Genomic DNA, 27,473 nt, shown 5'->3' on the forward strand with positions numbered 1-27,473 from the left:
AGACAGTGTGGAGATTCCTCAAGGATCTAGATTTAGAAATTCCATTTGACCCAGCAATCCCCTTACTGGGTATATACCAAAAGGATTATAAATCATTCTTTTATAAAGATGTATACTCACTTATATCTATCACAGTACTGTTTACAATAGCAGAGACTTGGAACCCACCCAAATGCCCATCAAAGATAGACTGGATAAAGAAAATGTGGCACATACACACCATGGAATACTATGTAGCCATCAAAAGGATGAGTTCATGTCCTTCGCAGGGACATGGATGAATCTGGAAACCATCGTTCTCAGCAAACTGACACAAGAACAGAAAACCCAACGCTGCATGTTCTCACTCATAAGTGGGTGTTGAACAATGAGAACACATGGACACAGGGAGGGGAACATCACACACCAGGGCCTGTTGGGGGGTGGAGGGGCTAGGGCAGGGTTAGCAGGGAGTGGAGGGGTTGGGGAGGGATAACATTAGGAGAAATACCTGATGTAGGTGATGGGGGGGTGGATGCAGCAAACCACCATGGCACGTGTACACCTATGTAACAATCCTGCATGATCTGCACATGTGCCCCAGAACTTAAAGTATAATAAAAAAGGAAAATTAAAAAATAAAGTAAATTAAATATTTGATGAAGGCTGTCTGGAAGAAAGCTGATTTTGTATACTTCATGCAGGGGCTGGGGCTGAACTCACTCTGCTGGGACCCTGCCTGCTCTGCTGTGCCCCTTGGGGCACAGCCCCCAGGGCATACAGAAGGGTCTGCACTGCAGGAGCATGTGAGGGAGACCAGGCTGCCTGTGGGCCCCTCATCCTCTAACGAAGGACAATTTATGACCCAGCTGCAGTGATGGGAATTCAAGACCACTCAACATGTTCACATTCAAAAAATCGGTAGGTATCGATTCACATTACTGAGTTGACTGAAGACAGAGGCAGTATTTATTCGGAGTTGTGTTCCTGATGTAATAATACTTAGATTACAGTATTTTCTGTAATTACTTAGAAATGACAATTCATATTGGGTTAGTGATAAATCAGAGGCAATTTAAATAATGTCATCAGGAATTGAGGGGCATAGATTCTGTGGATTTCATCTCAGCCAATGGGCCATTGCTTCCAAGGATGAACAGTGTCTCTGACGGCCAGTTTTGCCCAGTGGAGGTGGGGTGCTGAGGGCCCTGGCTCTGACCCTGGCCTATGATGGCCTGTCATCTCAGCCCGGCCTACTGAGGCTGTGTTATCTCTGTTCCCCTGTGACTCCTGTGGCTTGATATCACAGATACAAGTCCAGCCTCTGGGAGACAGGAACCTGCTCCTGGGCTCAATTCCGCATGCTTAGGGAAGGGTGAGGGGCCCACCCAGCTCTACTGGAGCAGTGTCAGGTATAAAATGGTGACTTTTGTCCTGTCAGTGTGGACCAGGTGCCAGCTAAGAGAGTTCACATGTTATTCTGAGCCTGTAAGGTAGTTTTCTTATGGGTGTTACTGGAGAAGACCAGAGAGCTGATTGCCATGCCCAAGACGAGAGCAGTAATGCCCCCGTGAGGGTTAACTCATGGCCACTGGGTCCAGGGAGCTGCTCTATCAGCCATGCTCTTCCTCTCCTCATTATTGCTCTGTGTTCTAGTTGGAGAAAATGGCACAAAGAGCTAGAGGCAGGCAGGCTGGCCCAGCAGGAAGTGTGTGGATGCCATGCTGGTTGGGTAGGGAAGAACCTTGGTGGTGCTGGTGGTACTATGAGTGAAGATGAAGGTGTACAGCATGGTAATAGGATGGGATGGGGGAGGGGGAGCTGTGTGGGATGGGATGGGGGAGGGGTAGCTGTGGGGGATGGGATGGAGGAGGAGGAGCTGTGTGGGATGGGAAGGGGGAGGGGGAGCTGTGTGGGATGGGATGGGGGAGGGGGAGCTGTGTGGGATGGGATGGGGGAGGGGGAGCTGTGTGGGATGGGATGGGGAGGGGGAGCTGTGTGGGATGGGATGGGGGAGGGGGAGCTGTGTGGGATGGGATGGGGGAGGGGGAGCTGTGTGGGATGGGATGGGGGAGCTGCAGAGAGGGGAATAGATGGAAAATGAAGACAAGGACCCACAACAGCAAGAACACAGCACTCAGTAACGAACAAGTGTGTTAGTCCGTTCTCACACTGCTATGAAGAACTATCTGAGACTGGGTGATTTGTGAAAAAGGAGGTTTATTGACCTACAGTCATGTGGCCTCCCACATGATTGGGAGGCCTCAGGAAACTTATAATCATGGTGGAAGGCAAAGGGGAAGCAAGGACCTTCTTCACAAGGTGGCAGGACAGGCAGAGCACGCGAGGAGGGAAGTGCCAGGCACCTTTAAACCATTGGATCTCATGAGAACTCACTATCACGGGAATAGCATGGGGAACTCCACCCCGTGACCCAAGCCCCTCCCACCAAGTCCCACCCCAAATAGTTAAAGAGTGAGTCTGCAAGTCATGAATCATTCAGATGAGTGTTTTCCTCTTCTCTCTGTGGCACTGAGGGGCTGAGAAACATCTGGAGATCTCACAGAACTCTCAATTTCCCATCACAGCCCTGGTCTCCCCACTCAACAAGGCCCCCCCAAAAGGAGCAAAAAGCAGAAAGCTCAAGGACCCTCAGAATCAAGATAAATTTTCTAAGTAACTTGAGAATTTTCTTCCCTCCAGTGCTTGAATTTTCTAAGCTCTACTTGATATTTTTAAAATGTTAAAATGACTCTGATTTTGAATCGAACTCATTGGTCTTGCGAGGAAAATAACTGTGCTTCAGATGGAGAATAAACAAGTTGGGAAGGGAGAGCGAGAAGATCCTGAGCTCTTTCTGGGACCCAGACCTCTCCACCCCCTGCACACTCCCCGCTCAGGTGCATCTGGAGACCCAGGGCCAAATGAAACTCTGCCTTTTGAGTCTGTGTGATCTTTGGTGAGTGACCTCACATTTCTGGGTCTTGGTTTTCTCAATAAAAATAAAAAAGAGAAATATACAGGTCTACATGGAAGAATGGTTGGAACGAAATGGAATAACAGATACAAAATAGCTGTGTACCTGAAAGTCCTCTATAAATGTCCCCTCCCGATTCAGGCCACTGTTGATTATAGCTGCTGGTCACTCTTCTCTCAGCCTACTGTGTGCAAACCCCCTGAGCTTCGTGCCGGAGGAAGGACCTGGATTGAAATAGTCTACTTGCAAAATTTACAGTGTTTTTATTTCAGACTTGTTCTCCCAGAAACAAAATCACTATTCAGTACCTGGGACATGCCAATAATACATTTTAATGAAAGCTTAATTAATTTGAAATGATTGCTCTCTTGTAAGTAGAATGAAAAAAATCATTAAAAATTGGCAAATGGAAGAGAAAAATGTTTTTATATAAGTACATAGGAGAGACATATTGAGGCTATGAATATTTCTAAAATAAGAGGACGTAAAACTTGAATTTGTAAAGTTATTTTCTTAATTTGGAAGGCTGTTTCAACTTGTTTCCAAATGAAAATAAAAGAATCAAGTTCTGCAGCTTGTGCAAATGTATGGGGAAATCAATGTAGGCTTTCTTCTTCTTCTTTATTTTTTTGAGAGAGCATGTCACTCTGTTGCTCAGGCTGGAGTGTAATGGCGTGATCTCGGCTCACTGCAACCTCCGCCTCCCAGGTTCAAGCAATTCTCCTGCCTCAGCCTCCCAAATAGCTGGGATTACAGGCATATGGCACCAAAACCAGCTAATTTTTGTATTTTCAGTAGAGACAGGGTTTCATCATGTTGGCCAGGCTGGTCTGGAACTCCTGACCTCAGGCGATCTACCTGCCTTGCCCTCCCAAACTGCTGGGATTACAGGTGTGAGCCGCTGTGTTCAACCTTCTTCTTCATTTTTCTTTTCTTTGCTTTCTTTCTTCTTCTTCTTCTTTTTTTTTTGAGACGGAGTTTCGCTCTTGTTGCCCAGGCTGGAGTGCAATGGCGCAATCTCGGCTCACCGCAACCTCCGCCTCCTGGGTTCAGGCAATTCTCCTGCCTCAGCCTCCTGAGTAGCTGGGATTACAGGCATGTGCCACCATGCCCAGCTAATTTTTTGTATTTTTAGTAGAGACAGGGTTTCACCTTGTTGACCAGGATGGTCTCGATCTCTTGACCTTGTGATCCACCTGCCTCGGCCTCCCAAAGTGCTGGGATTACAGGCTTGTCTTTCTTCTTTTTTTTTAAAAAAAAAAACACCCTGTTTTCCAGTAAAATTTAACAACATGGGTTCATTGGGGGCTTCAAGTGTTTATTATTTGGTTTAGTTTTGCAACAAGACACAGAGCTCAAACCCGGAAGCGCCTGAGGTAGGACACCCAGTGAGACTGCCTCCCAGACACCCCCCTGCAACCAGTGAACTGCACTGTTTAGACTCTGCCTTCAGGGTCAGGGTGGGCTGACGGGACCGGCCTCTTGATGAGGTGAGAGGTGACCGAGGAGTGAGAGCGGCTGAGTTTGAGCCCTGCCTCTGCCATCTGGAACCCTCTCATCTTGAGCAGGTCCAGCCGCAGTGTGGGCTTCCGATCTCCTGTCCTGGAAACCAGAGACTCCAAATCCAGCTCTGAGGCTGCAGCCCCTGCCCTGCCCCTGCACTGTGTGGCAACCACCAGGCTTGAAGAAGGGTCACCTCATCTAAGCCACACCCCTCTCCCATCACACCCCTTGTTGTCCTTTAAATGGTTCCCGTTTGTCTTTCTTCTCTTGAGCCCCGGGGTGTGCTGGTGAATTTTAACAGGAGCGATCTCGATGGGTGGCATTTGCTGATTTCTCTGCTGTGAACGCTCCCATCGGTTGTCTCGTTGAATCATCGACGAGTCCTAGGATTCAATCCCTGGGCGCAGATGGTTATGTAACCTGCCCAAGGCCTTGCAGCCACACGGAGGAGGAGTTGAATGGGCCGTGGTGTCTGAGTTTTTAGGCCTGTGCTTTTAGGCAACGCGCTATCCTAGATTTCAGCCTTGCTGCTCTCTGCGCTCGAAAGCCTGCGGAAAAATGCCTTGAGAGAGAAAGCGAGTCCGTTTGCACATGGTCCCTTTATTTTGAGCTTATGTATCAAATCTGATGATCCTCATGCCTGTCTTTATTGCACCTGGCCTATTAATACACATATTGGTAAACACGCTTCGGTGATATTTATCTTCCCTCTAAGAGCTCACAGATTTCTACCGTTTAGAGTTTTGTTTTTGGGTGTGTCTCATTAACAGGGTACAGTGCAGAGATGTGGGTCTTATATAAAAAAGTGACTTTGTAATGGCTTTTGTTGTGTGGTTAGGAAAAGAAACAGCCTTAAGTAAAGGGAGCTATTTGGAGCAGAGGGGTTTTTAATTAGGGTGATATTCCAGGGCTGAGTGACAGCGTTTCTCGAATAACAGAAACCTGGAGAGCTCTCCCTTGGAAGGGCACTGCCATATACCAGCCGCCAAGCCGATTTTTCAGGGAATTAAGCCCTGCACCCAAACTGGCAGAGGAATGAGGCTTTTGTCCAGCTGAGCATGGTACAAAATGGTTTGGAACACAAACAATTATCTGGAGAACAGGGGCTGCGTGGATTGCCAAACTGGGCAATTTGTCCTCATCAGCAATACAATGTCCACCCAAGGTATGATTTTGTGGGCCACTCCCCCTGGCCCCGGACAGACTGCCTCCACGGGGATGCCAGTCTCATGCCACTGCACCCGATTTTAAGCAAACTCAGAATATGAAAATGTGGATTTGGAGAGGTGTAACTTGGGTGAAATCAGCTCTGCAGTGGTACAGAGCTCTGCATTAGTTAGTACTTTGTACTAAGTAATGGTTCTGTTGTTACATAAAAATGCCAGCTACTAATTATTAAAATATCCAAAAAAATCCTGCCATTCAGAAATTGCATTAGCTAGTTCTCACACTACCAATAAAGACATAGCTGACACTGGATAATTCATAAAGAAAACAGGTATAATGGGCTCACAGTTCCACATGGCTGGGGAAACCTTACAGTCATGACAGAAGATGAAGGGCAAAGGCATGTCTTACATGGTGGCAGGCAAGAGAGAGCGTGTGCAGGGGAACTCCCCTTTATAAAACCATCAGATCTGGTGAGGCTTGTTCATGGTCACGAGAACAGCAGTGGAAAAACCTGCCCCATGATTTAATTATCTCCCACCAGGTCCCTCCCGCAACACGTGGGGATTTTTACAATTCAAGGTGAGATTTGGGCGGGGACACAGAGCCAAGCCATATCAGAAGTCATCACATAGTTGGTGACTTTTCTTGTTTGCCGTTATGTAACAGAAAGCCCTGATCCACTGACATCAGGCAAGAACCACTTTGTAACGCTCATAGAATCTGTGGGTCAGAATCTGCGTGTGTCTCCTCTCCATGATCTTGGCACTGAGGGTCACTGAGAAGCATGCTGTGACCAGCACACTTCACTGGGGTCCAGTTCACCTCCGTTCACCTGCTCCCTTTCCTGGGTGTGCTTTGAGGTGGGTGCTGCTTTCTTTCTCTCTTTTTTCCTTCTTTCTTTTGTTCTTTCTTTGTTTCATCTTTCTTCTTTCTTTCTCTCTTTTTTTTGACGGAGTCTCACTCTGTTGCCTAGGCTAGAATGCAGTGGCATGATCTTGGCTCACTGCAACCTTAATCTCCTGGGTTCAAGTGATTCTCCTGCCTCAGCCTCCAGAGCAGCTGGGATTATAGGCATGTGCTACCATACCTGGCTAATTTATGTATTTTTAGTAGACATGGGGTTTTGCCATGTTGACCAGGCTGGTCTTGAACTCCTGACCTCAAATGATCCGCCTGCCTCAGCCCCTCAAAGTGTTCGGATTACAGGCATGAGCCACCATGCCTGGCCTGGGCACTTCTTTCAGACCAGGTTTGTGTGGCCTGAGGCCAGGGAGGCCAGTGAAGAAGCAATAACCATCCCTGAGAGTGGTCCTGGGTTCCCTTCCCATGGGCAGCAGCTTATTCTTGTTTGGGCCCAGAGTTCCTGCCTGTCCTGGGTCCTCCAGGTGCTGCCTGCCCAGGGCTGTCTAAGATACCTCTTCAAGTCCACTTTTCTGGATTCTGGCCATGGTGCTGCTCCTGGGGATGGGGCGCAGGGAGGAAGGGGTTAAAAGTTTCTGAAGTTCTAACTCCCACAATCCCACACCCTAAGTCGGTGAAGGGCAGGCTCCACAGAAGATCAGGTGACATTGGAGTAAACCCCCAGCTTTGGTCAAGGGTCCCTTTGCCTGTCTTGTGTCTGTGGGCGGTCTGGTCTCTCTGGGGTCCCCGGGCTCCTCTGGACGCTGAGGCAGGGGAGGGCGTAGAGATCGAGACCCTCTTCCACCTTAGGTAGATTTAAATTTCCATTTTAATACTTCTCTGTGCCTCATTTCTTCCTTTGTGAGAGGGAAATCTTCACAATTCCCACCTCAAAGGGTTGTTGCAGGCATCAAATGAGGTGCTTGATGGAGTGCTTAGCCCGCCTGGCGCAGAGGAGGGGTGCCTGAATGTGAGCACCTATGACGGCTGGGGTCATTACTTTGCTACTGTAGTTGGGGTTAGGAAGTGCCCTGCCACAGGACACTGCCACCACCAATGAGGCCACTGGGGAGGCCACTGTCTCCTTCCTCCTCCTCCTGCTTTTCCAACGCCTTGGCTCTGATGTAGGTGTCTGTGGGGCCCTTCCTCTCTCCAGGCCTCTCTCCCCAGCTGGACTGTGGGGGTAGAAAATGGGTCCGCTGTCCTCTCACTGCCCTTCAGCCCTGTTGATCCTGGACTCTTGCCTTTCACTGGGTTGCCTCTCCTGGCACCCTTGGCCTTTGACCCTCCCCAGCACCCAGGGGGCTGCCCAAGCTGGCCTGGGTCTTCCTGTCAAGTTCAAGGTGTTAACAGGATGCTCAGGGCCCATGGCCCTCATCGCCCCCCACCAGCAACTATAGCCTTACTGCTATTTTAAATGATTTTTACTAAGCGACTCCAACTGGCTGCCCATAAAATAATGAAGGGAAAAGTATTCTCATTAAGGAGGAGTTTATTTGGATTGTAAACTGGAGTCTGCTAATTGTGGCCTAATGCCAGGAGCCCAGTGAGGGTGTCTATCGTGGCTGATTGAGAGGTGATGGAGGTGAATGCTCCCCCTGGCTTCAGCTGGGCACTAGGAGAGGGCGCTCTTAAGGCTACTGGGGCAGGGCTTTGGCTTGGGAACACAAGGGGCTGTGTGTGCTCTCTCAGGAAGCAGCTCCTTTGTGAGGCTGGGGATGGCCCCAGAACCACAGAAAGAAGGCAGGGGTGCTGGGCTGGCCTGGGCTGGGGGCTCCCCAGGGCCATCTCACTCTCATGCCCAAGGTGTGGGTTGCAGGCCCAGCTTGGGGAGCCTTGGTGATGACTGATGAGCCCCACCCAGGTCCTCTCTTTTGGGAAGCAGGGCAGCATGGGAGCTTCTGCAGGCCTGCGGGGCAGAGGCCAGGTGCAGGGCTCATGTTGACAGTAAAAAGTTCCTCTTCAAAGTTTCCCTTCTTGTTGAAGAATAATGACAAAACATGTTAGAAACAACTAACAGTTTTAAAGACGATCTTTCTTCCAAGCTGTCTTGCTTTCTGCTAATAACTCTTTGTTAAGCCCTATCCTATGTAGCTGTTAGACATGCTCACAGGCATGTCATACATTCTATGTCCTTGTACTTTAACCAAGATCCCCGTGCTGGACGTGCTCACAGGCATGTCCCAGCTCGCAGCCTGTGCCCCTTTCTTTGGGAAGGTTAGTACTTTTCTAGGTCCTTTTGCAAGCAACTTCTTCTTTTCCTTTGTTTTCCATTGCCTTTACCTATTTAGAAAAGTTTTGAATTGTTAGCCAATCAGGTGCAGTTTAGATTGTGAAGTCTGGCTGCAACCAATGAAGATCAGACACAGCAGTAAGGACCCAATGGGTAAGGAATAAACATGCCCGCCTTTCCTCTGTTCATTGTACTCTTGTAGCAAGATGGCTAACGGGAGCACCCTTTCTGCAGAAAGTGAAACTACTTTGATGAGAAAACTTTTTGTCTGAACGCTAAGTTTTCCTTGCAGTACCTGGGAACAAGCATTCAGTCTCTAACGGCTCGGTTCTTCACCCATCAGCTGTGCCAGCCCCCCCACCCCCGAGCTTTGTTCCTTCTTCTGCAAATTCAAATAAAAATATTGATCTTATGAGGCCCTTGTGTGGGCTAAGGGACAAGTCCAATGCCTGGCAAACAGTAGGCACTTAATAACTGGTCCTTTCTTGACGGGTAGAGGCAGTTCCCAGTCCTTCATTCAGGAGGTGGTTGCAGAGCTTGCCTCAGCAGCCAGATGGGACTCCAGGTGAACCTTGCACTCCAGGTCTTGTTCCAGTGGAGGCTGCAGACAGGAAATGGGCAACAGGTGAATGGTCATCGTGATTTCATGTCATTTTAGGGACAGAAGTGAGTCAGGGGACAGAGGGCTATTTTGAGGGATTGGAGAGAGAACTGTAAGGAGATAGCCCTGAATCTGAGACTCCAAAGAGATATGGTTGTCATCGCCCTGTCCCTCTGCTTTGCTCATCCCAGGAGAGAGCCTGGGGTGAGGCCCTCACTGCGTTCTGGCTCTCTGGCTTCTCCCCTGTGGCAGCTGAACTCTGCCTGGTATCTGCGACAGGTCTTAGGAAGGAGAGAGTTTTTTTTTCCTCTCTTCCAGGAGGGGGATCAGATCTTTGCCTCGTGGGATTCTGGGCAGAGGAATTTCCCTGCCCCTCAGTCAATGGCAGATGTCCTCCGTTCCTCCCCTTCCCTGAGTCAGTGGATTCTTACCTTGTTCTTAAGAATGGGAGCAGTGCTCTTGATTCTCATGTGCAGTGGCCTGGGGAGGTGACTGCATTTGTGCTTATCCTCTCCAGCTGTCAGTCACTGGGCTGAACCATCTGGGTGGTGCCCCTTGGCCCCACCCTTCTTGCTGGCACACATGGGGGACAGCTTATGACTGAGTGCAGGCACCACCTGCAGTTGGAGTGCTCCCCAGTTCTGAAGGGATCCTCCAGGCCACATGCAGCCTTTGATGGATCTCTTCTCATCCCATCTTGGGGTGGCCACAGCTTCCTCCCAGGCTCTGCCAAAGGTGGGACGGTTGATTCTCGTTTTCTAGAATTGTCATAGTGGAAAAGACTTGACATCTTTTCATCCCTTTGAGAGCTGTGGAGGCTTTGTTGATGCTCCAAGATGTCATGCAGTTTTGCAAGTGTTTGATGTGAGTTCTTGAAAATAGAGTTTATTCGTTGGGAAGTGTATTCTACATATATATCTTAGTTCTACTTTGTCATTCATGTTCTTCAAGTGTCCTCTATCTTTGCTGATTTTATTTTTCTGCTTGTTCTCTCAGTTACTAAGACATGTATTAACATACCCCAATTGATGGTGGGTTTGTTTATTTCTGCCTGTAGTTCCATCAATTTTTGTTTCAAACGTTTTGAGCATCTGTTACTAGGTGCACATAAATTTATATTTTTAAACCCTCCTTGATGTATTGAAAACTTTATTACAATGTGTTCCTTTTTATGCCCCCAAAATCTATCTTATCAACTATCAACATAGTTCCACAGCTAAAAGAAAAAACAACTTTTGTAGGTGTTCACATTTCACATACGTGTGTGTGTGTGTGTGTGTTTTTCCTTTACCTTTGCCAAAATGTTATAGATGTGTCTTTTATCAACAACATATAGTTGAGTCTTGATTTTTTAAATGCAGCTGTCTTCATATTTAACTGGAGAGATTAGTGCTTATGCATTTGGTGTAATGACTTGATGTCATGAGTGATCATTTGGGTTTAAATCTACTAAGTGTAGATTTGTCTCAATTTTCCCTTTTTTGTTTTCTCTTTCTCTCCCTGATTGCATTTTATGGGTTATATATTTTATTATTTACCACCATTAACTTGAAAGTTTTAGACTATTTGAAAATTCTTTTTATTTTTTTATTTTTTTAATTGCATTTTAGGTTTTGGGGTACATGTGCAGAACATGCAAGATAGTTGCCTAGGTACACACATGTCAGTGTGTTTTGCTGCCTTCCTCCCCTTCACCCACATTTGGCATTTCTCCCCATGCTATCCCTCCCCAGTTCCCCCCTCTGCTGTTCTTCCCCTATTCCCCCCAATAGACCCCAGTGTGTAGTGCTCCCTTCCATGTGTCCATGTGTTCTCATTGTTCATCACCTGCCTATGAGTGAGAACATGCCGTATTTCATTTTCTGTTCTTGTGTCAGTTTGCTGAGGATGATGTTCTCCTGATTCATCCATGTCCCTACAAAGGACACGAACTCGTCATTTTTGATTGCTGCATAATATTCCATGGTGTATATGTGCCACATTTTCCCAGTCCAGTCTATCATCGATGGGCATTTGGGTTGGTTCCAGGTCTTTGCTATGGTACACAGTGCTGCAGTGAACATTCGTGTGCATGTGTCCTTATAGTAGAACGATTTATAGTCCTTTGGATATATACCCAGAACATTCTTTTCATGGTTGCCCTGAATATTGCAAGAAGCATTCTTGACTTATTAAAGTTAAGTATTTTGTTATTTTACCCTTGTTCTGGACAATTAAGGGTTTAAAAACACGTAAGTTTCATTTGTCACCGTCCCTCTTGTATGGCATTGCTGTTGTGTATTTTAGTTCTCTCTCTATTTTAAGCCCAATGTGGCATTATTATTAGACACACACACAGAAACACAGACACACACTCACTCTCTTTGGTCCTTATTTATTTTTCATCTCTTACCTTTCACCTGGGATCGTTTTTGTTCTGCCTATAAAACTGTCTTTGGTATTTCCATTAGTGTGATCTATTGTGGATAAATTCTCATTTTTTTGTTTATATAAAAATTCTCTTTATTTAACCTTAACAGAATATTTTTATTGGATTTAACATCTGGTTGCCACTTATTTCCTTTTCAGCCCTTGATACCATTCATTGTGTTTTGGTTTTTATTGTTGCTGTTGAAAAGTAGCTACTATTTTAATAGTTGCTCTTTGAAGGTAATGTGTATTTTTCTCTAATTTAAAAAAATTCTCTTGGTCTATGGCTGTCAGCAGTTTTGCTCTGAGATAGCTCGGTTGGGATTTTCTTTTATTTATTTATTTGTTTGTTTTTTGATGGGGGCTATAACATGTCTTGCTTCTGTGCTTGAAGTCTTTCATCAGCTTCAAAAGTTTCTCAGCCATCATCTTTTCAGATTTTCTTTCTTATCTGCCTAGTTTCCCAGATCTTTCTGGGACTGTAATTACAAGGATGTGAAGCCTGTTCCTTATGTTCTTTTTATTTCATACTCATTCTTCCATGTTTTCCATCATGTGGTAGCTCTATTTTTTTTTATTCCAGACGCTTTATTTTGACTTTCTGTTTTGTTAATTTTCATTTCAGCATTGTCTAATCTGCTTCCAAATCCATCCACTTGATTTTCTTTTGGTAATTTGATTTTTCAGTATTAGAATTTCCATTTTTAAAAAAGGAATTTTCATTTATGTCCTGAAATTTCTGATTTTTCCTTTGTCTCCTTGAATATGATAAACATAGCTATTTAGAAGTATGTGTTGATGACGCCAATATCTGGAGTACCTGTGTGTACTTCTACTGTCTGTTGTTTCTGCTGGTTTTGTTCCTACTGTCTGGACTCCTTGAAACTGTGCCTGGTGTTGTCTTTTAAAAGTTGTTTAGAGGAGTAAATGAAGGCTTAGAATAATACTGTCTTCTTTCAGAGGTGACTTACGTTTCACAATTGAGTTCTGAATGGCGTCACCTCAACCCCAGGTGTTGAGATGATAAGACGTCACTTCCGTTTCCTGAGAGGCTTTGTCTGTTCCAGTTCCTCGGCACTCCTCACGTTCAGCCCTTTGGCATCTCAACTGAAACCAGGGGCCTCAGCGGGGTCTTCCCTGTTGTCTGGCACCCCACGTGGCTGTGAAAGCGCTGCTGTCTTTTGGCCTCTGTTGGTCCTCGTGGGGTCAGCCAAGTGCCCCCAGGAGTAAAGCAGCCGCACATGGAAGGCCTGGCTCCCATTTTCTTGCCATTCTGGCCTGTAAAGTTTTCACTATCTTATTAGTTCTGTAACAATTTTTAAGAAGACATTTTTGCCCAGGTATTCTAATCGTGTTCAGTTGGAGAATTGGTCATAATTGCCTAGTCTGTCCTTACCAGAAGAGGAAATACTGACTTAACTCGTACCTTCATTTTGAACTATTTAAACTATTGCCACTGGCCAGAACTTCCAGCATTCCTGCTTCCCCATGTCCCGGGCTCCACATCCCCTAAGTTATAAGATCTGCTTGGACCAGCCCATCCATTCCCACTCAGGTGTCAGCAGGAAGAATGGAGGGATGAGGGGATGGTGGTGCACTGTCCCTTCCCCTCCTCTCAGCTCCCCACCTCAAGCCTACATCTTGGCTTATGGCAACAACATAGATGTCTACCAAGGACCAGATGGGGTCTCCCACAGTTTGCACACCGGGGACACAGGAGTTTCCTGGAGAGAAGGAGTCTCTGCCCTCATGGGACCTTGTGTTTTAGTGGGGAGATGGAAAGTAAACATTCATACAAACCAATACTGAGCTTCTGATCATCACAGATGCTGCCATCACAACAGAATCAGGCAATGAGACTGGGTGGGAAGGAACTGCAAGGACAGGAGAGGCTTCTAAGCAGAATAAGGAGACAGGTGGGCAAAAGTCTAAGGGCAGAGCATGGTCGGTTAGAGCATAGCAGGGCAAGGCTCTTCCCCTGGAACAAACGCAGCACGCCGGAGGGGCTGAAGGAATGTGGACGTCTGGTGTTCGGACAGAGACGGGCACAGCGGTGGCAGGAGGCTGGGGCAGGAAGGCGTGAGAGCTGCCTGGACACTGTGCTGTGGGCATGTTATTCTCCCTGGATATGAAGCCTGTGGAATATTTCCAGGGGAAAATGAACCGGAGAGGGCCTGTGTGAAAGGAGAAAAACCAACCCTCTTTTTAGGGAAGCAACTTTCTGAGTCTGGTCTGCTGACCCCAGGGGTCCCCAGGATGTTTTTCAAGTGTCCGCGTACTCAAAAATAAATAATATCACTTTGGTATAATGCCTTATACTTCATTCCTGGGACATGGGGAAGCAGGATCCTGGAAGTTCTGGTCAGTGGCAATAGTTTAAATAGTTCAAAATAAGGTGTAATACCTTAGTGGTATTATTTAAGGTATTTTCCTTCTTTGTGGTACCATATTGGCCCTGATGTACAGTAGCGACGGTGGACAGCACTGTGGGTGCCCCAGAACAAATGGTGATGGTGACTCCACACTCCCACAGTGGACATTGTGTTCTGCACCTGCCGATATTCACAGGAAGATGGAAGCGTCAGTTTCACTCAGGAGCGCCGCTGATAGAAGCAATTACTTTTATTAACTGTTAATTTTATTTAGGCTCAACACTTGAGTGCATGCTGTTTTCATATTCCATGCTACCACATGGGAAGTGCCCACAGGGCTGGGGGAAAGGGAAGCTGGTGAGTCCCAGGGGAAGGGCTGGCTGGGACTGTGTCAACTGACCCCAGGGCTGGGGGTAAGGGAAGCTGGGTGAGTCCCAGGGGAAGGGCTTGGCTGCAACTGTGTTAAGTGCCCACAGGGCTGGGGGAAAGGGAAGCTGGTGAGTCCCAGGGGAAGGGCTGGCTGGGACTATCTCAAGTGCCCCCAGGGCTGTGGGTAAGGGATGCTGGGTGAGTCCCAGGGGAAGGGCTGGCTGGGACCTGTTAGGGCCCAGACTCTTGAGCTTCCCATGCAGCTGCCAGTGCTGCATGTGTGGGGGAAGGGGGAGAGAGAGAGAGAGAGAGAGAGTAAGAGAGAGAACGAGAAAGAGAGAGATTAGAAGGGGGAGGAGGATGGGAGGAGAGAGGGAGCTGAAGATGGGTGAGGGGTGGGCCATACCTAGTGGAGGACAGAACACAGAATGAACAGAATACAGGAAGTGATGGAATAAGATATGATGAATGGATTGCATTTTTTTTTCTTTTATTTTTAGAGATTGGGTTTCTATGTTACCCAGGCTGGTCTCAAACTCCTGGGCTCAAGCAGTCCTCCCACCAGAGCCTCCCAAAGTACTGGGATCACAGGCATGAGCCCCGCCCTCAATTGCAGATACTAACACAGAGGAGGGACATAGCGTCTGTCAGTTGGGGAGTCAAAGCAGTTCCCCACGGAGGTGAGTTTGCAGTTGAGGGCTGAGGTTTATCTCGGAATCTGCCCAGTGGAGTGGGGCGTAGATAAGGGAGGAATCAAACATCCCAGGTCAGGGGACAGCTAGTGCCCAGATGGGCCGGGGCAAGTCTGGCCTTCAGAGGTTGTGGGTGCTCCTGGCGGCCCCACCTTCCCCTCCCCCATCTCGAAGCATCATTCATCGGAAGCTTTAAATGGCAAAAATGTTCAAAAAGATCTTGAGTATTTTATTTAATTCAATTTTAAGAAATCCCATTGCACCATTGGGGTCCTTATATATCTGATGTAGAAAATGGGGCTCAAAGGCAACCCGGGATTTGTGGCAAGTGGACCTGGATCCATGAGACCCGGAACGCTCCCACAGCCGCCTCCTCCGGGCCAGCTGTCAGATGGCGGCAGTTTGATTGGAAACAGAACAGCCAGCACTTTCAGAAGTGCTAGCTGGTGGTTATTTTGGGGACATTGGGATGTAGCTGGGATTTAGGTGTCCAAAATATCTCCTAAGAGATGGAGCCTGGCCTGAAGCTCTGATCCTGGGATTTCAGCCTTGCAGAAGGCTCCCAGCATCCTCAGGCACGGCGGACCCCACGCCAAGGGCCCTCTCCAGGTGAAGGCTTCCAGCTCCCGGCCTGGAGCCTGTAGATTAAGGTGTTAATCATAGCACAGTCTGGTTGTACCTTTCAGCTCCTCCAAATAAGTGTGGTATGATTCTATTTTGCAGACAAAGTCCCTGGGAATCCAGCCAGTAGGTGAGGAGGGAGCATGGGAAAAAGGCTGACAGCACCACTTTTGTGTCTAGAATGTATCCCTGGAAGAGGGAAAAAGGATCTTTCAGCCCCAGGACCCTGCAGCTCCTGAAAGCTCTCGCCTCCTCGCCTGGCAGGGTCTGCACGCTGGAGGGAAGCAGCCCTCTTTGGAATCCAAGTCTCCACCCATGGCCTGGGAGGATGGAAATGGTGACTTAGTCTCTCTGAGCCTCATCGGGCGTGGGGAGGGTGAACTGGGAGGCTGCAAAGGCTGGTGCTCACCCATTTTCCACTGCCCTGGACAAGGACTCCACCACCCAAAGGCTCTTCCCAAGCAGATTCATAAACTACACACAGATAGAAACATTTCCAAAACCCTTGTCTGGCCCGACAACCTGTGGGTGTGATCTCACTTGATGCTTTTGACAGCTCGGCCTGGCAGACATGGTTGTTACCGGCACTCTGAAGACAAGCAAGCAGGGCATAGGGTGGGTGCTCTTGCCCAGGTGGGGGTCCAGAGCACAGTTCACACCCAGGGCTCGGGCTCATGACCCCCTAAAGGCAGGTGGCAAGTGTGCCGGGTGAACGTGGGCTGTCTTCTTCTCCTGTACCTGCTGGGACTCCCCTGCATGTGTGTGCAGCATGGGCCTGTTGCATTGGATTGGATAGGAGATTTTGAGGGGATCGCTAGGGCCAGGTGACATAGCAGGTGCTGAGAGATGTGGAGGGTCATCTGCATGCAAAGCTCTGCTCCTCAGCCATTTGTTTTAAGGCTACTGGGTGCAAAAGAGAAACGTCTTGCTAGGGAAGGGTGAATGTTGGTGCAGTCAGTAGAATAGTAGCCCCCAAAACATCCCCGTCCTGATCCCTATAACCTGTGAGCATGTGAGGTCACACAGCGTTGCAGGGAGTTGCGGTTGCAGGTGGAATCGGGTCACTCATCAGTCGGCCCTGAGTGGGAGGTTCTCCTGGATTACCTGTGTGAGTCCAACGTCATCGCCAAGCATTCCCATAGGAGAGAGGGGTGAGAGAGACTAAACCTGCTGGGTGCTGGTTTTGAAAATGGAAGGGGCCCCCAGGCAAGGAAGGTTGCAGCCTCTGGCAGCAAGAAAGCCACGTCGGAACCAATTCTCCCTGAAGCCTTCATAAGGTTGCAGCTCTGCACGCACCTTGATTTTGGCCCAGGAAGACCCCCTCAGACTTCCGACCTCCAGAGTGCTGGGATAATCGCTGTGAGTCTGTTACTGCAGCAGGTGGCGGGCGCCAGGAGCCGGGCTGCCATGTGGCGGGTGCGTGTACATGGCACTCTCAGCACTCAGCTTTGCTGGGAAGCTGCCCTATGCTGGTCCCAGCCCAGCAGGCTCCCGGTGAGTGCCCCAGCTTATCTTCCTACTTATTTGAGAGCATTAAACAACTGCCCACGGGGAGGAACTTTTTACCTACAGTGACTTTTAAGAGGACTGGGATGACCAGGGGCACCAGCTGACAAGAATGTTTAGAAACATTTTCTGATTTCCTTACATTCCCTCCGTAATCGAAACCAAGCCAACACACACACTCACATGCACCCTGCCTTAGTCCATTTTCACACTGCTCTAATGAGCTACCTGAGACTGGGTGGTTTAGGAAGGAATGAGGTTTAATTGACTCACAGTTCCGCATGGCTGGGAAGCCTCAGGAAATTCACAATCACGGTGGAAGGCATAGGGGAAGCATGGCACGTCTTTCATGGCAGCAAGAGAGAGAGTGTGAGGGGTGACTGCCAAACACTTTTAAACCATCAGATCTTGTGAGAATGCCCTTATTATCACGAGAGCAGCAAGGGGGAAGTCTGCCCGTCCCATCAAGCCCCTCCCCTGACACAGGGGATTACCATTTGAGATGAGATTTGGGTGGGACCACAGAGCGAAACCATCTCACACCCCAGACATACAACACAATACACATGCGGTATCCACACCTTAAGGACACGCTCATATGCACAGACACAGCCTGAGTGTGAGGCTGGTTGTGACCCAGAAGAGGCCTTTCCAAGGGCACTTAGGCTAGCACAGTGCATTGCACTATGTGGGCTGCCAGTCCTGGGAGTGAAGGTGCTGAGGTGGGCTGTGGACCACCATCCTCAAGCGCAGACTTCAGAGTAAGCTTCTGCTGGGGCAGGCCCACAGCCGCACTCCTCTGCATGGTCTTGACCTGGGTCCCTGCATGGGTGCCCTGCAGCAGCCATGGGGTCCCTCCCTGAGTGCTCTGGGCCAGTCACAGCTTCAGCAGCCAGTGTGTAGTGTCAGGTCCTCACTGCTGCTCCCAACCCTCTGCTCAGGCTGAGTGCCCGGGGGAGCTTCCGGGAGGTGGGTGGTGGCTTGTTGGGTGCAGTTACTCTGGGCTCCTGGCTCTGAGGATTCCATGTCATCAACCCTCTGGTTCTGTTTTCAGAGCCCAAAGATGTGCTGCAGAGCCAGAGACGTTGGGAGAGGCAGCATGGAGACCACCGGAGCCAGGTGGGGGATGGCAACTGAGCTGGAGGCAGTGCAGGCATCATTCAGGTGAATGAGGTGGGTTCTGGGAGCCTTGGCACTGGCTGGGCATGCAGGGTCCTGCGCATGTCTCCCCATGGGGTCCCTTCTGCTCTGGTGGTCCTCAGATTCCACCACCAGAAGGTTCTTCTTGCTCAGAAGTACTGGGTGCAGGAGGAGAGCAGTGCTCAGTGATGCCAGGTCAGCAATGGGGAGGATGGACAAGGCTGTGGCTGGGGTCTCCTGCTGGGTGTCGGCCCTCTGTGTTCTCTGTGTGTTCTCAGCCTTGGTGGCCAGGAGCAGAGGTGGTTTGGGGAAGGGACAAGGACAGACCCTAATCTGTCCACCTGGAGAAGGGACTCCCAGCACATCACTGAAAAGTGCTCTGGGGGCCTGGCGCAGTGGCTCATGCCTGTAATCCCAGCACTTTGGGAGGCCGATGTGGGCAGACGTGGGTGAAGAGATTGAGAGCATCCTGGCCAACATAGTGAAACCCCATCTCTACTAAAAATGCAAAAATTAGCCAGGCATGGTGGTTAATTTTGTATTTTGGCACTGGCTGTAATTACAATGTGCTTGTAATCCCAGCTACTTGGGAGGCTGAGGCAGGAGAATCACAAGAACCCGGGAGGTGGAGGTTGCAGTGAGCTAAGATCAGGTCATTGCACTCCAACCTAGGGGATAGAGCGATACTCCGTCTCAAAAAAAAAAAAATGCGCTGGGGTTGAGAAACCTCTCAGTGTCTTCCCACCATGCTTAGGATGAAGGAAAACACCCTGTCACAGCCCTGAGACTCTACAGGGTGTAACTTCAACCCCACTCTGGCCTCCAACCCACCGCAGCCTGTGTGATCTGCCCTCAAGCAGCAGCCTTCCCTGTGCCGGTCACAGTCCCTCCCACCATGGGGCCTTCGCACCTGCCGTGGCTGTGCAGAATAACCTGTCTGTCAACACCTGCTGGGTCCACCCAAGCACCACTGCCCCGGGGGTGCCTGCTTCTCCCTAGCCCACTCGGCCCATCCCCATGTCCTTCCCAGCGCCCCTGCCTCGGTCACGGCTGGATGTTGGTTAGCCCAGTGATCTGACTGGCATCCAGTTCCCCTGCTGGACTGTGCAGTTACCTGAGGACAGGGACCTGGCTTGCTCATTAGCTTGACTCTTGTATCTCTGGGCTGAGGGCAGGGACAGCGTATCACACCGCAGAGTGCCCCAGGGGTGCCGCCTACTCTCAGTGGTCCATGTGAAGTGACCCACATGTCTTCAGAACAACCCTGGGCAGGCGTTGTTACTACCTCCATTCTACAGAAGGGGAAACTGAGGCACAGTGAGGCCAGCCGGTATGTCTAAGGCCACACAGAGACGTGTCACGGCTGGACTTCAAAGTCTGGGTGAGCTGTGGCACTTTCCCATGCAGGAGCCTCCAGCCACGCATAGCTAGCAGAGATGAAATTAGTGAAGAGGAAATAAAATGCAGTTTCTCAGGTGCTGAGCCTCCTTTCCGGTGCTTGGTATTCATGTGTGGCTGTGTCTGCCATACTGGGTAGATCGCAGGAGGTTCTGCTGGGCGGCGTCACCTCTAGAGTTTGCGTCTACGGCTAGATGTGGGCAGCCCCCAAGTATTTCCCAGCGGAACGGGGAAACGGGGCTCCCAAGCACCTCATCCCGCTGTCTTCTCACACCAGATAAGGGGCTCACCGGCCTCTCTGGAGCTCCTGGACTTGGGAGTGACCTCCTCACTTCAACATTCCCAGGCTTTCTTGCTCTCTATCGTGTAAACTGCTGCTTTCACAGCGCCTGTTTCTAGCCTCGTCTTACCTTCCATGTCACAGAGACAAACCTTTGTGTTTTCGTTGTGTACAGGGCTAGAGAGGCTGTGCAGACCACATTTGGGCTTTGACGCTTCTCTCTCTCCCCCTCCTTCTCCCTCTCTCTCTCCCCCTTTCTCATCTTCCATCATCTTCTCTTTCCAGTGCTGTAAAGATGTGAACAGCACTCTTGGTTCACAGGCTGTGTCTGGTGGACGGGCCGTGGTTTGCCAGTCTCAGCTCTAGAGTCCCAGCTTTGATAAGTGCCTCGCTCCTCTCTGGACATCACTGGAGGTTTCCTCCACCTGTCCCACCTGTTCTGTCTGGAGAGCTCCTTCCTGATTTGAGCTGGATTCAGGTTCCTGTGCCTTCCCCAGGGCGTAGCTCCAGGAGGGATCTGGAGCTCAGGAAGCACTGCCTCTGAGCATTGCCTGGGCGTTCTCCCCTCCCTGCAATTCGGGGGCTTGGATGTTATTTTTTGTGTATGCAGGTGACGCGTCAGCCCACTCAGTCACTGTTGTCTTTATTGCCTGTGATTTTGGCTGAGAATGTTGTGTTTCAGAGTCAACAGCACATCGTCTCCGACAGTCAGGATCAATGTGACCCAAAGAACACTTCAGGGGTGGGGGTGAGGGCCGATCCCATCCTCGCATCCCCCGTCCTGCGGAGGAGCTCTGGGGACCTGTTTGCTCTGCTAAAACGGTTCATTTTCCGGTGGCCGAGTCTGCCTGCCTGGCTGGGCCCTCGTTGACGTGGCCCTGCTGTGTTATTGACTCTGTGTGTTCTGCTTCTTGGCCCCGTTTCCTCCCACCAAAGGGGCCATGATGCAGAAACACCTGCAAACAGCCGTGAGGCCTGTGCGCTTGGCACTGAGAGATGCACCTGGAACACAGGCTGGTTCCACACTCTGCGGAGAGTCTCCTCTCCTGTGTGTCTTCGGCTGTCATTTGCCAGCAGGTCTCAGTAATTGTCTGCCCCACAACCTCTGCCTGTGGCCACCACCCCTGCATCCAGGTACTCCTCCTCCAGCTGACTTTGCTGCTACCCCCTCTGGGGTGAACTGAGAGAAGGTGCCCAGACCTGAGATGCCCTGCCTTGCAGGTGATGCTGGCCACCTGGATGAGTAGCAGGCAGGGCACCTGGTGAGATGTCAAGGCTGAAAGCATGGGCTGTGCAGGTGGATGGGAAGACAGGTGGATGGGAGGACAGATGATGGACAGATGGACAGGAGGACAGGTGGGAAGGAGGACAGCTAGACGGGAAGACAGAGGGGCAGATGGACAGGTGGACAGGAGGACAGGAGGACAGGTGGGCAGATGGACAGGTGGACAGGAGGACAGGTGGACAGGTAGATGGGAAGACAGATGGACAGGTGGACAGGAGGACAGGAGGACAGGAGGACAGGTGGACAGATGGACAGGCAGACAGGAGGACAGGTAGACAGGTAGATGGGAAGACAGATGGACAGGTGGACAGGAGGACAGGAGGACAGGTGGGCAGATGGACAGGTGGACAGGAGGACAGGTGGACAGATGGACAGGCAGACAGGAGGACAGGTGGACAGGTAGATGGGAAGACAGATGGACAGGTGGACAGGAGGACAGGCGGACAGGAGGACAGGTGGACAGGTAGACAGGTGGACAGGTAGATGGGAAGACAGATGGACAGGTAGACAGGAGGACAGGTGAACAGGTAGACGGGAAGACAGATGGACAGATGGACAGGAGGACAGGTAGAGAGGTAGACAGGTGGACAGATAGAGGGGAAGACAGATGGACAGGTAGACAGGAGGACAGGTGAACAGGTAGACGGGAAGACAGATGGACAGATGGACAGGAGGACAGGTAGAGAGGTGGATAGATGGACAGGCAGACAGGACAGGTGGACAGGTAGACAGGTGGACAGATGAACAGATGGACAGGCAGACAGGAGGACAGGTGAACAGGTAGATGGGAAGACAGATGGACAGATGGACAGGTGGACAGGAGGACAGGTGAACAGGTAGACAGGTGGACAGATGGACAGTTGGACAGGCAGACAGGAGGACAGGTGAACAGGTAGACGGGAAGACAGATGGACAGATGGATAGGCAGGAGGACAGGTGGATAGGCAGACTAGGAAGACAGGTGGACAGATGGACAGGCAGTCAGGCAGGGCCAGGGTTGCGGCTCAGTTCTTGTCTCACTAACTGTGACCCTTGGCCAAGGCAAACCCTTCCAAGCCTCCTTTGTGAAATGAAGGTAATTATAGCACCAAAGACAGTCAATCCGTGGGATACAAGGCCTTCCTGCCCTCGCTTTCCCACCTGCTCTGTCTCACTCTGCCACTGTGGATGCTGCCCAGCCTAGTCCAGTACACGCCAGGCATGGACTGTGCTCCCTGTTGGGTACTGGGATGTTCTCCACAGCTGGGACACAGTCCCTGCCAGCATGGAGCTCACAGTCGCGTTCCGTGTGCCTGTGGAGGGACTGTCAGCCTCAGCCTGACTCCTCTAGAAAGTGGATCCTGAGGCAGAGCCCTGTGTGCTGTGTTTTGTGATAGGGTCCAGCCCCAGTGGGCAGGAGCGAGGGGCACTCAGGGAAGCAGGGAGGGAGAGAGAGCCAGAGAGATGTGCATGTGTGACCTCTCCAGCCTGTCCTGCTTCCACTGGGGGCCTGCCATGGAGAAGCCACCTAACCAAGACCCCGGCCAGACCCAGGGAAGGCAGTGGCGTGGTGAGGATAAGGGAATTCATCCCTTGGCTTATTTGCTCATTGGTTAAGCTCTGAGTGGGGTCTTTTGGCATCATCTGTTGGGAAGCTATTCATTCATTCATTCATTCATTCATTCATTCATTCATTCATCCACCCACCGACCCACCTGCTCATCAGACATTCAGGGACACACTCTCTCTACCAGCCTAAATTCTGACCCAGGGGGTACAAGAAGAACTAGAGTGTATGCTGTCCTTACAGCAGGGGCTCCCGCATGTCCCTGTCTGTACTAGCCACGCCCCAGATGCTGGTGACATCTAACCCCTGTGGGCTGACCCAGCAGGTCCGGGACCAACGGAGGTTTTCACTTGGCTGAGGATAGTCAGGAGCTCGGGATGTGTCCTCGCTTGCTTTTGCCCATGGTTTGGACAGCGATGGTTTTGCGTTTGAACCTGAGATTTGGTGACAGCAGTGAGTAGGTATCTCCTCCCTCCCCTTTGCCTGGGTGTGGCCATGACAGTCAGGGCTGGGTTTGGGTGGCTGTTTGCCTGTTCTAGCTGGGCCTCTTTCACCTAACCCTATTTGTGAGGTCTCTGTAGGCCCCTAACTTGACCTGACCCATGGGTGGGTTTTAGTCCTGCCTTGATTCTCCAGACTCCACTCAGCCCCCTGTGCCCACTCTCAGCCCCCTGCCTCGTGTGAGACTCACCCCCTTTACTGCTCCATCCTTAAGCTTGACTAGAGCTGGGCTCTGTATGGGGCCTTGGGGCTTCCCGACCCCTCCCACACAGAGAAAAGGCATTATTTCCACTTGGTCCCTGCTTCAGAGCCTCACCACATGGAGCACAGGGCCTGGCCCTGCCATCATAGCCACCGGCGGTCAGTTCTTACCTCTGCCTCTTCCTACCTGAGTGGCTTTGGACAATTTAACGATCCCTCTGAGTTTGTTTCCTTGCTATTATAATTTTGGATTGTAACATTAACCTACTGGTATCATCAGTGAAATAATACATGCCAGCCTCCTGTCACAGAGCTAGGACTCAGAACGGGGCACCTATTATCATGTTTATCATTACTAATCCTTGGTGACAGCAGTGGTGTGACATGTATCTGCCTGGCTGGGTCTCCCTGTGTTTCTGCCAGCCCTGGGCCGGGCTTTATGTGCTGCTTTCTGGGTGCTCGTGTTGCAAGACAACAGACTCGTCAATCACCTGCAGTTCAGGGTGCAAAGTTAGGGTGCAATCAGGGAATTATGGGAACACAGAGAAAGCGGCAGCCTTCCCCCAGTGAGGAGAAAATCTCAGAGGGTAATGAATTCTAATTTTCTCTTTCATTTTTAAAAGAAACATCTGTCTGCTTAGATCTTGAGGACAGGGAGAGAACATGGAATGATACCAACTGGGAAGGCACCTTGCAGGACCAGCTTCTTGGCTCACTGGAGGACAACATGGGCTCAAGCTGGAAACTTGACCGTTTCTAGGTCTCTCAGCTCCCGGGAGGCCCCGGAGAGGCCTCAAAAACAGACTGCGCTGAGTCACTATCGCACCACTCAGCCCTTGCCTGTTGGCGACCCAGGCTGCCTGGCCGTTCAGGGCCATTGTCTAGACTAGTGACACAGGCTGCCTCTGTCCAGCCCTGTCCTGCCTAGGGGACTTTTCCATTTTCTCATTTAGCTTGGTAAACAAGCAAATTTTACAGTTGTAATTGGTACATGATACATTTTGTAATTGAAATGCCAGGGGTCAGGTTTGGGTCTTGATGCTCACCACACAGAAAGCTAATCACTGAGACAGCAGGTATTGCCAAGCAAGAAGGCTTTAATCCAGTGCTGTAGGCGAAGAGATGGGAGATCAGTCTCAAATCCATCTCCTTGATCAACTAAAATCAGGGATTTATATAACAGGAAAGAAATCTAACTATGTACAGAAAAACAGGAATGAGAGAGTAAGGAAATCACCATGGGTGAGAGGTCTGGAGTCTCATCTGGGAGGCCTGAGGGTTGGTTTCCTGAGAAAGGAACTCAGATAGGACACATGTAAGTTTCTCAACTTTTAAGACTGGAGGGGCAATTTCTAGGTTTATTAAAAGACAAAACAAAACATAAACATTAGCTCTGTGGGGCAAATGGGCTGGTTTCTATTTGAGCCTGTCATTTCCCCCTCACCATAAGGCTCTTCTCTATTTTGCCAGTGTCTTCAGTGACTTTTAAATTACTGCAGAGATTGGCTGTGTGCCTACTGGGGGGCTTGGGTTACTGCCTGCTGCCCGAGTGTGTCTGCCAAGGTCCCGAGTCCACTGAATTCTGCCCCACAAGGGGCCAGGAGGCTCTTCCATGATGGAGACACATCTTTGCAGGCTTGTAGTCCTCAGAGTCCTGGGATGGGGCCTGAGATGTTGTCAGTATTGCTGTAGTTCTATTATAAATAATACTGTGATGGACATCTTCCTTCAAAAAGCCACACTCTCCCCTTTTTCCTCCACTCCTCAGTGCTTTGAGTTGAGACTGGCAGTGACCCTTTCTAAGCAGCGTCACTTCCTGGGTTTATAACAACCTCGGGTTGTTCTCAGCAGGCCTTACCTTGGATGCAGTAACCCTCAGATATCCCTAAAGACTATTTAACTGAATGGGCTCACAAAAGACGTGAGAGAATTACATTTGTCTCTGCCATGCTTGCTCAGCTGCATTTTGTGAGCTGCAAAAGTAGCCTCCATCTCACTCTTGCTAGTCTTCCTGGAAGCCCTGAATTCCAGAAGCTTCTCTACAATGGTGGATAGAACAGAGCCTATTATGCCCTTTCCTTTTTGAAAAGCAGGGAAGTGTTCATTCTGAGTTCTGATTCGATTCTCTGAACCCCGATTCCTGTGTATAAAATGGGGATAAGAATATCTAACACACATGGCCGAGTGTGGTGGCTCAGGCCTGTAATCCTAGTACTTTGGGAGGCCGAGGCAGGCCAATCATGAGGTCAGGAGATCGAGACCATCCTGGCCAACATAGTGAAACCCCGTCCCTACTAAAAATAAAAAAAAAAATTAGCTGGACATGGTGGTGCGTACCTGTAATCCCAGCTACTTGGGAGGCTGAGGCGGGACAGTCAGTTAAATCAGGGAGTCGAAGGTTACAGTGAGCCAAGATCGCACCACTACACTTCAACCTGATGACAGAGCGAGACTCCATCTAAAAAAAGTGAATATGTAACCTACAGAATGGTCGTAAGGATTAATCTATGTGACAGGCGACAAAAGAGCTACAAACACCAGGGTGACACATACATCGAACAGCCATTGCTAGCTTTGTTAGTGACATCACCATGCTAAATGCATCAGATATATGTCTTATAAATTACAGTCAATATAGCAAACTGAATTGAAATAGGATGCTTCCCGTTCATCAGACATGCAGAAATGATGGATGCAATATAACAAAACATCGTAAATACAGAGTAGGATTTCATTTGTTTACTTATTTTATTTTGAGATGGAGTTTCGCTCGTTCCCCAGGCTGGAGTGCAATGGTGCGATCTCAGCTCACTACGACCTCCGCCTCCTGGGTTCAGGCAATTCTCCTGCCTCAGCCTCCTGAGTAGCTGGGATTACAGGCACGCGCCACCATGCCCAGCTAATTTTTTGTATTTTTAGTAGAGACAGGGTTTCACCTTGTTGACCAGGATGGTCTCCATCTCTCGAGATCCACCCGCCTCGGCCTCCCAAAGTGCTGGGATTACAGGCGTGAGCCACCACGCCTGGTCCTGTTTACTTATTTTGAGATAGAGTCTCACTCTGTCTCCCAGGCTGGAGTGCAGTGGCGTGATTTCAGCTCACTGCAACCTTCACCTCCCAGGTTCAAGTGATTCTCCTGCCTCAGCCTCCTGAGTAGCTGGGATTATAGGCATGCACCACACGCTTGGCTAATTTTTGTATTTTTAGAGACGGGGTTTCACCATATTGGCCAAGCTGGTCTTGAATTCCTGACCTTGTGATCCACCCACCTCAGCCTCCTTAAGTGCTGGGATTACAGGTGTGAGCCATCGTGCCTGGCCATAGTAGAACTTTAAAGCAAGGAAAAGCCTCAGATACCAGAAGAAGATGGGCTCAGAACCAGAGGCAAGAATGGAAGTTTAAGAGCAATGTCAGAAGTAGATACAAGACTGACCCGTGGCTCCTGGCCTCAGGGATTGGGGAGAGCTAGAATTGAGTTTACTGCTTAAATCTGGAGTCTGTCAATTCTGGGAATGGTGCCACCAAATGGGAACCTGCTCTCTGCCATAGGTTGCTGATTTTGGAATGCCAATACTGTGATGCATACAGTCCATGTTTGTGTCAAAACAAAACAACAACAACAAATCCATGAGGTGAGACATCAGAGCCACTTGGCTCCAACAGATGCAAATGCAAAATCACCGCACAGAGATGTGTCCACCACTGAGGGTGCTCAGACTCTCACTGAAACCAGTTCGCGGCCGGGCACGGTGGCTCAAGCCTATAATCCCAGCACTCTGGGAGGCCGAGG

The 27,473-nt window shown here is 49.8% G+C and overlaps 1 long non-coding RNA gene across 1 annotated transcript; it reads left to right on the plus strand.

Moving 5' to 3' along the window:
* The first annotated feature begins 646 nt into the window (after window positions 1-646).
* On the plus strand, window positions 647-19,919 carry LOC118147680 (uncharacterized). Its single transcript, XR_004734112.3, has 4 exons — window positions 647-900; window positions 15,014-15,193; window positions 15,929-16,163; window positions 18,387-19,919. It is a non-coding gene; the product is annotated as an uncharacterized LOC118147680 (long non-coding RNA).
* The last annotated feature ends 7,554 nt before the right edge of the window (window positions 19,920-27,473 follow it).

This window comes from Callithrix jacchus, chromosome 1 (genome assembly GCF_049354715.1).
Source record: "Callithrix jacchus isolate 240 chromosome 1, calJac240_pri, whole genome shotgun sequence".
NCBI classification, from domain to species: Eukaryota; Metazoa; Chordata; class Mammalia; order Primates; family Cebidae; genus Callithrix; species Callithrix jacchus.